This window comes from Loxodonta africana, chromosome 11 (genome assembly GCF_030014295.1).
Source record: "Loxodonta africana isolate mLoxAfr1 chromosome 11, mLoxAfr1.hap2, whole genome shotgun sequence".
NCBI lineage: Eukaryota > Metazoa > Chordata > Mammalia > Proboscidea > Elephantidae > Loxodonta > Loxodonta africana.
The window spans coordinates 95,510,435-95,517,772 of NC_087352.1; the positions used below are offsets into that span (position 1 = coordinate 95,510,435).

Genomic DNA, 7,338 nt, shown 5'->3' on the forward strand with positions numbered 1-7,338 from the left:
GCAGCCATGGAGCAGATATTTGAAGTGCTTCCTTTAGTGGCAGAGAAAAGTTCTGCTAAGTATGTAATGTCTTGAAAGTAGTCTGTTATTGATCAGTGATTTTTGGAACTTCCCAATACTTGATTTCAGCTGTGAAATATAGGTCAGTTTTGCTGTGGTTATTTATCATTCGTTTATTCATTTAGCAAGTGTTTTATTGAGCAAATGGCTGTGAGCAAACACAGGTGAATCAGATGGAGATTTGCCCTCAGGATGCTGACTTCTAATTGATGCAATGACTGGAACACGAATAACCGGATTGTACGTCACAAGTTGGTAAAGAAGATACGGATGACATGCTATCATCTGGGTTCAGGGGAGGGATGAGTACTTGCTCTACAGTGAGAGGAGGATAAAGGAGAAGGTAGAATGTAGGATTTGGAAAAGGCTTTGTGGAAGCAGAGGCATTTTAGCTGAGCTTTGATGAGCAGGTAGGTTTTAGCCATTAATTCAGTTCTGACTCATGGCGACCCCACGTGTGTCCTAGTAGAACTATGCTCCGCAGGGTTTTCAATGGCTGATTTTTTTGAAGTAGGTTGCCAGGCCTTTCTTCTGAGACACCCCTGGCTGGACTTGAACTGCCAATCTTTTGGTTTGCAGCCGAGCACTTAACCATTTGCACCACCCAGGGACTCCTTTGAGATTGAGAGGAGGGGTATTTCTGTTAGAAATCACTGGGCATCATGAAGGCACCCCAGAAGCAGATAAGTCTACATAGGAGCGAGCTATAATAAATACCCTCAGAGAAATGAGCTGTCTGGCAGAATTCCTTCTGTCCCCGTGGGGACTTCAGACATCCCCCTGGTTGCTACCTGGTTTGGCTCCCAACCTTGCTGCAGCTGACAACTCAGCCCAGCCACACAGGTGGACACTATGATGAAACGTTTCACCCGCATGCCCTGACCCACAAGGCATGCAGATGGTAGAAAGCAAAATACAGAGCAGGAAAAAGTTAACAATAAATATCTGTTGACAATCTGCTAGTCATAAAGCATTGTGTTTGCCACTGGGTCACTGATGTTTTTATTGCAGCTACCAATAATTAATACTTACAACATGCCAACTACCATTCTAAGCACTCTACTCATTGAATCCTATCAATAAGCATATAATGAATCAGATGAGGAAACTGAAGCACTAAGAGTGACTTTTGCCCAAGGTCTTAACAACTAATAAGTGGTTGAGCTGGGTTGGAGACTAGGCATTTAGACTCTCAAATCTACCTCCTTAACAGTTAATTATATTCAGCTGCCTCTCAGGTTAAATGTGACTAGAAATATTTTCCTAGTCTTCAAGGTGTTCCAGAAGTATTGCCATCCTTTCAACTCTTTAGGAGGCACAGGTAGGATGGTCTAAGAGAGAGGACAGGGAACTTCTGGCTGTTATGGCGGATGGAGCTGCAGCAGCTGGACATCTCCACCCATATACACCCCCCGCCCCAAACACACACACACTCTAAACACATAGAAATGCTGACAAAACATGACAAAATATTTTCAGTACATTTAGGGCATGAATGGCGAATGAGAAATCCCTTGAATATAAAATCCTTTAGGGCAAAGGCATTATTTTCTTCACTGCAGATCCTAGTGCTTAGGATTGTGTCAGACGCCTTTGTAGGCATTTGATAAACATTTCTTGAATAGAAAAAAGAAAAAAAAGAGGCTAGAAAGGAAAAGTAAACTCAAAGGCAAAGTAATGTATAAGCGTAAAACTGAATGGATAAGGATGATAGGAGAATTCAACACGAGCTTTAGGAGTTGGAAGCTGGGGTTTTGATGTTCATACGGGATAGAAAACAGGGCCACTAGCCTGTCTGAGAAGAAATCCCAGTTATAAAGCCAGGACTTGTCCCACCTGTGAAACAGAGACTAGAACACTCTAACTGGGCAACCAGTTGTCAGAAGCCACAGGAAGCTGGCCTGCTCTCCCTGTAATTTATCTAAACCACTCTCATTACAGGTGAGTTCAGAGGTGAAAATTAGACACCACACAGGAAATGAACCACCATGAGGAAGAATCACAAAAGAAATCATTCCCATCTAAGAACTAGGGTTAATAGAACAATATGAAAGAATCTTTAAAAGAATTATGTTTAAAATGTTGGAAAAGATAAAGGAAGAAATACAACGTATAGGGCAGAAACAGGATATTATGGGAAAAAAGAACAAACAAATTTGGAAAAAAGCGTATAGAAACCCTACGCATGAAATATATATTGACATTTGAAAAATAATCTCAACAGGCTGAACAGTTGGCTAGAGAGAGAAATAATAAATTGAAAGAAATAGCTTGGAATTCAGCCTAGAGATATAAGAAAGAAAAACATGAAAGATCAAGGAAGGTCTGGTGACCTGCTCCTGTGAAGATTACAGCCAAGAAAACCTCATGGAGCAGCTCTAACTCTGTAACATGTGGGATTGCTGTGAAATGGGATCTACTCAGTGGCAACAAGTTTTGTTTTTTTAATCTGAGTGGTGGATTCAAACTACGATGATTAATTTAACGGGGAACACAGTGAGAGAGCCAAGTGAGGGATGCAACCATATATAACTTTTCTAAATAAAATAATTACTCAGCTTAACTAGAATTTACCATGGTCAGAAGACATGTTGAATAACATTTATTATAGATATCATCGCACTATCTAAAGAAGAAAAAGAAGTCTAAGTCAATGAGTGTTTCATTGGCCTTACACCTGCTCTTAAAAGTACAGATTTTGATTTATATGAAGTTTTTTTTTTTTTTTTAATTAGGCATTAATGTAAAAGGTTGTCAAAGGCAAGCCTATGATAATGGAACTAATTTGATTGGTAAATAAAAGGTAAAGCAAGAAGTTTGGCTGAAAATCCAGGAGTATTCTATGTAACGCGTACAGCTCAGCATTTGAATTTGTTGCTAGGTGACGTGACTTCGACTGTGCGATTAGTGCTGATGCTTTGAAACAACATAGAGATTAAATGCAGTATTTTCTAGATAGGCCTCCAAGTGGAATGTCTATATTAAACTCATATTTGACCTTGTAACAACTCTCAAACACATGATGGAAACACCAACTAAATGCTGTAAAAGTAATTTAATCTAATTTAGAAAAGAAGGGTTAAGTAAAACCACAGAAGCCCCTCAAAGAGCAAATTATGTTGAATGCTCTTGACTACTTGAACTTCAAGGGACTTTTATATATTCCAATGCTCACAAGTCAATAACTGTTTGTTCATTACTGAATGTGTTGTAAATCAAGCCTTTTGCATTAAAGTGGGATTTGCCCCATCTGAGAAAATTAAAAAAGAAAAAAATAAGTGCTTGCTTCCCCAGCACATATACTAAAATTGGAACCATACAGAAAAGATTAGCATGGTCCCTACGCGAGGATGACACGCAAATTCGTGAAGTGTTCCACATTAAAAAAAAAAAAATTAATTTTAAATTTGTGTCATCCTCACTTATTTAGTATGAACCATTGATTTCTATTACTAAACCTAAAAGTTTAATAACAAAAAAAGAGAGAAGTTAAAGCCACATATCTATGGTCAACTGATTTTTTGACAAGGGTGCTAAGTCCATTTGATGGGGAAAGAAAATCTCTTCAATAAACAGTGCCAAGAAAATTGGATTTCCACACGCAGAAAAAATGAAAGAGGATCCATGTCTAGCACCATACACAAAAACAAATTTAAAATGAATTGAAGACCTAAATATGAAAACTGAAACCCTAAAATTCTTAGAAGAAAACGCAGAGGCAAGGCTGTCAGGCCCAGCTTTTAACAATGGATTACCTAATATAATAACAAAAGCACAGACAGCAAAAGACAAAATAAATAAATGGGACCTCATAAAAATTAAAAATTCTTGCTCATCAAAAGACTTTACCAAAAGAGTGAAAAGACAAGCTAATGACGAGGAGAATATCTTTGACAACCATAGGTCTGATAAGAAATGAATAACCAAAATATATATAAAACTCTGACAACAACAAAAAGACGAATAACTCAATCATAAAATGGGAAAAGGACTTGAACAGACATTTTACCAAAGAGGACATTCAAATGGCCACCAAACACATGAAAAAATCCTGGCTGTCATTAACCATCAGAGAAAGGCAAATCAAAACCACAACGAGATACCAAGGCAATGGGTTTGGTTTTGGTTTTGGTTTTTTTAGGGTGACTAAGATAAAATTGGGTAAGATAAAATAAATAAATAACAAGCATTAGCAAAAATGTAGGGAAATTGGAACTCTTATTCATTGCTGGTGTAACATAAAATGGTACAGCCATTGTGGAAAACAGTGTGGCAGTTCCTCAAAAAACTGAAAATAGAATTACCATTGTTGTTGTTAGGTGCCGCTACAACAGAAATATCACAAGTGGATGGCTTTAGCAAAGAGAAATTTATTTTCTCACAGTCTAGTAGGCTACAACCAAAACGAACCCATTGCTGTCGAGTTGGTTCCAACTCATAACCACCCTATAGGACAGTGTAGAACTGCCCCGATAGACTTTCCAAGGAGCGCCTGGTGGATTCCAGCTGCTGACCTTTCAGTTGGTAGCTGTAACTCTTAACCACTACGCCACCAGGGTTTCCTCTAGTAGGCTAGAAGTCCAAATTCAGGGTGCCAGGTCCAGGAGGAGGCTTTCTTCTCTCTGTCAACTCTGGAGGAAGGTCCTTGTCATCAATCTTCCTGTGCTGTAGGAGCTTCTCTGTGCGGGAATCTCAAGTCCAAAGGGCGTGTTCTGCTCCCTGTACTGCTTTTTTGGTGGTATGAGGTCCCCATGTCTCTCTGCTCACTTCTTTCTTTTATATCTCAAAAGAGATTGACTTAAGACACTATCTAATCTTGTAGATCTCATCTCTATACCTGTCATTAATCTATCTCATCATATCATAGTGATAGGATTTACAACACATGGACAAATTATGTCAATCACAAAATGGAGGACAACCACACGATACTGGAAATCATAGCCTAACTAAGTTGACATACATTTTTGGAGGACACGATTCAGTCCATGACAGGTGCTTTCAAGTTGGTCCCAACTCATAGCGACCTTATGTATGACAGAACCAAACACTGCCTAATCCTGTGCTATCCTCACAGTTGTTGCTATGATTGACCCCATTGTTGCAGTCACTGTGTCAATCCATCTCATTAGGGCTTTCCCTTTTTTTGCTGATCCTCTACTTTACCAAGCATGATGTACTTCTCCAGGGACTGGTCTCTCCTGATAACATGTCCAAAGTACATGAGACAAAGTCTTGCCATCCTCTCTTCTAAGGAGCACTCTGCCTGTATTTCTTTCAAGACAGACTTATTCGTTCTTCTGGCAGTCCATGGTATATTCAATATTCTTCGCCAACACCATAATTCAAAGGCATCAATTCTTCTTTGGTCTTCCTTATTTATTGTCCAGCTTTCGCATGCATATGAGGTGACCGAAAATACCATGGCTTGGGCCAAGCTCACCTTAGTCCTCAAAGTGATATCTTTGCTTTTTAATACTTTAAAGAGGTCTTTTGCAGCAGATTTGCCCAATGCATGATTTCTTGACTGCTCCTTCTATAGGCCTTAATTGTGGATCCAAGTAAAATGAAATCTTTGACAACTTCAGGCTTTTCTCTGTTTATCATGATGTTGCTTACTGGTCCAGTTGTGAGGATTTTTGTTTTCTTTATGTTGGGGTGTAATCTATACCGAAGGCTGCATTCTTTTATCTTCATCAATAAGTGCTTCAAGTTCTCTTCACTTTCAGCAAGCAAGGTTATGCCATCTGCATATCTCAAGTTGTTAATGATTCTTCCTCCAATCCTGATGCCCCGTTCTTCTTTGTATAGTCCAGCTTCTCAGATTGTTTGCTCAGCACACAGACTGAACAAGTATGGTGAAATGATATGGGCCCGATGCTTATCTTTCCTGATTTTAAACCACTGAGTATCCCCTTGTTCTGTTTGAATGACTACCTCTTGATCTATGTACAGGTTCCTCATGAGCAAGAGTAAGTGTTCTGAAATCCTCATTTTTCACAATGTTATCTATAGTTTGTTATGATCCATGCAGTCAAATGCCTTTGCATAGTCAATAAAACACAGATAAACATCTTTCTGGTATTCTCCACTTTCAGCCAAGATCCATTTGGCAAAAATATGTATCAAAAATCTTTAAAAAGTACAGCCTTAGACTTGGAAATACTGTATTTAAAAATTTACAATAAGGAAATAGTTAGAAATGATGTACTAAGGGGATTCCCTGGATGATGCAAACATTTAAGCACTCAACTACAAGTCAAAATGTCGGTAGTTTGAACCCACCCAGAGGCACCTCAGAAAACAGGCCTGGAGATCTGCTTCCGAAAGGTCATAGCCTTGAAAACCCTATGAAGGAGTTGTACTCTGCACACATGGGCTCACCTTGAGTCAGAATTGACTTGACAGAAACTAGTAACAACAATGCACTAAGATCTTTAATTTTTTAAGATTTTTTTAAAATAAGAATTTTAGGAGGAGGAGCCAAGATGGTGGAATAGACAGATACCTCCGTCTAGCCCTTTTTACAACAAAGACCCCAAAAAACAAGTGAAAGGAGTATATTTGTGACAAGCTGGGAGCCCTGAGCATCAAAGGCAAGCTTAGACAATGAATTGAGGGGCAGAGGGAGGAAGAGGCCATTCAGAAGTGGAGAGGAATTACCAGACCTGAATCGCGGGGAGCCCCCAGGCACCATTCCCAAAGTGGTGGCGGTGGCGGCAGGCTGGCACTAGCCTGCGGCTGCAGTTTCCTCATGGAGAAACAGCCAGCCACACAGCCCACTCACACCTCTGGAACCTGAGGAGAACTGTGTTCTCTCGGCAAAAGCTAAGTATTTGCATATGTTTTACAGAACAGAGACACATTTTCCTCAGAGACACTTGGGGGTCAGTTCTCAGCCCCCTGCCTTGTTAAGAGCGTGACCCCCCTGCTGCAATCAGATACCAGTATATACGCCAATCACCCCTGCCCCTCTAAGTTGTATGACAGAGCCTGTACCACACACTTGATATCAGCTACCTGGAAACCTGAGCTGAATTCATGCAAGAAAACTGAATGGACTCCTAGACTGATACACCTGATAACAGCTCTAGCCAGCTGGGGACAGGACACCAGAGCTCCAAAGGCAAAAATAATCAAGCTAGCTCACTCAAGCAATCCATAGGAGTATACCAAAACAAAACAAAGCAAGCAGCTACAACAGAGTAAGCAAGCATAAACTAAGGCAATAACTTCTAGATGGCTCAGAGACAACAGTCAATATCAAGTCAAATAAAG

General features: G+C 39.8%; 1 non-coding gene across 1 annotated transcript; it reads left to right on the plus strand.

Moving 5' to 3' along the window:
• Nucleotides 1-3,338: 3,338 nt before the first annotated feature.
• Nucleotides 3,339-3,445, plus strand: LOC111749660 (U6 spliceosomal RNA). Its single transcript, XR_002784860.1, has one exon. It is a non-coding gene; the product is annotated as a U6 spliceosomal RNA (small nuclear RNA).
• The last annotated feature ends 3,893 nt before the right edge of the window (nt 3,446-7,338 follow it).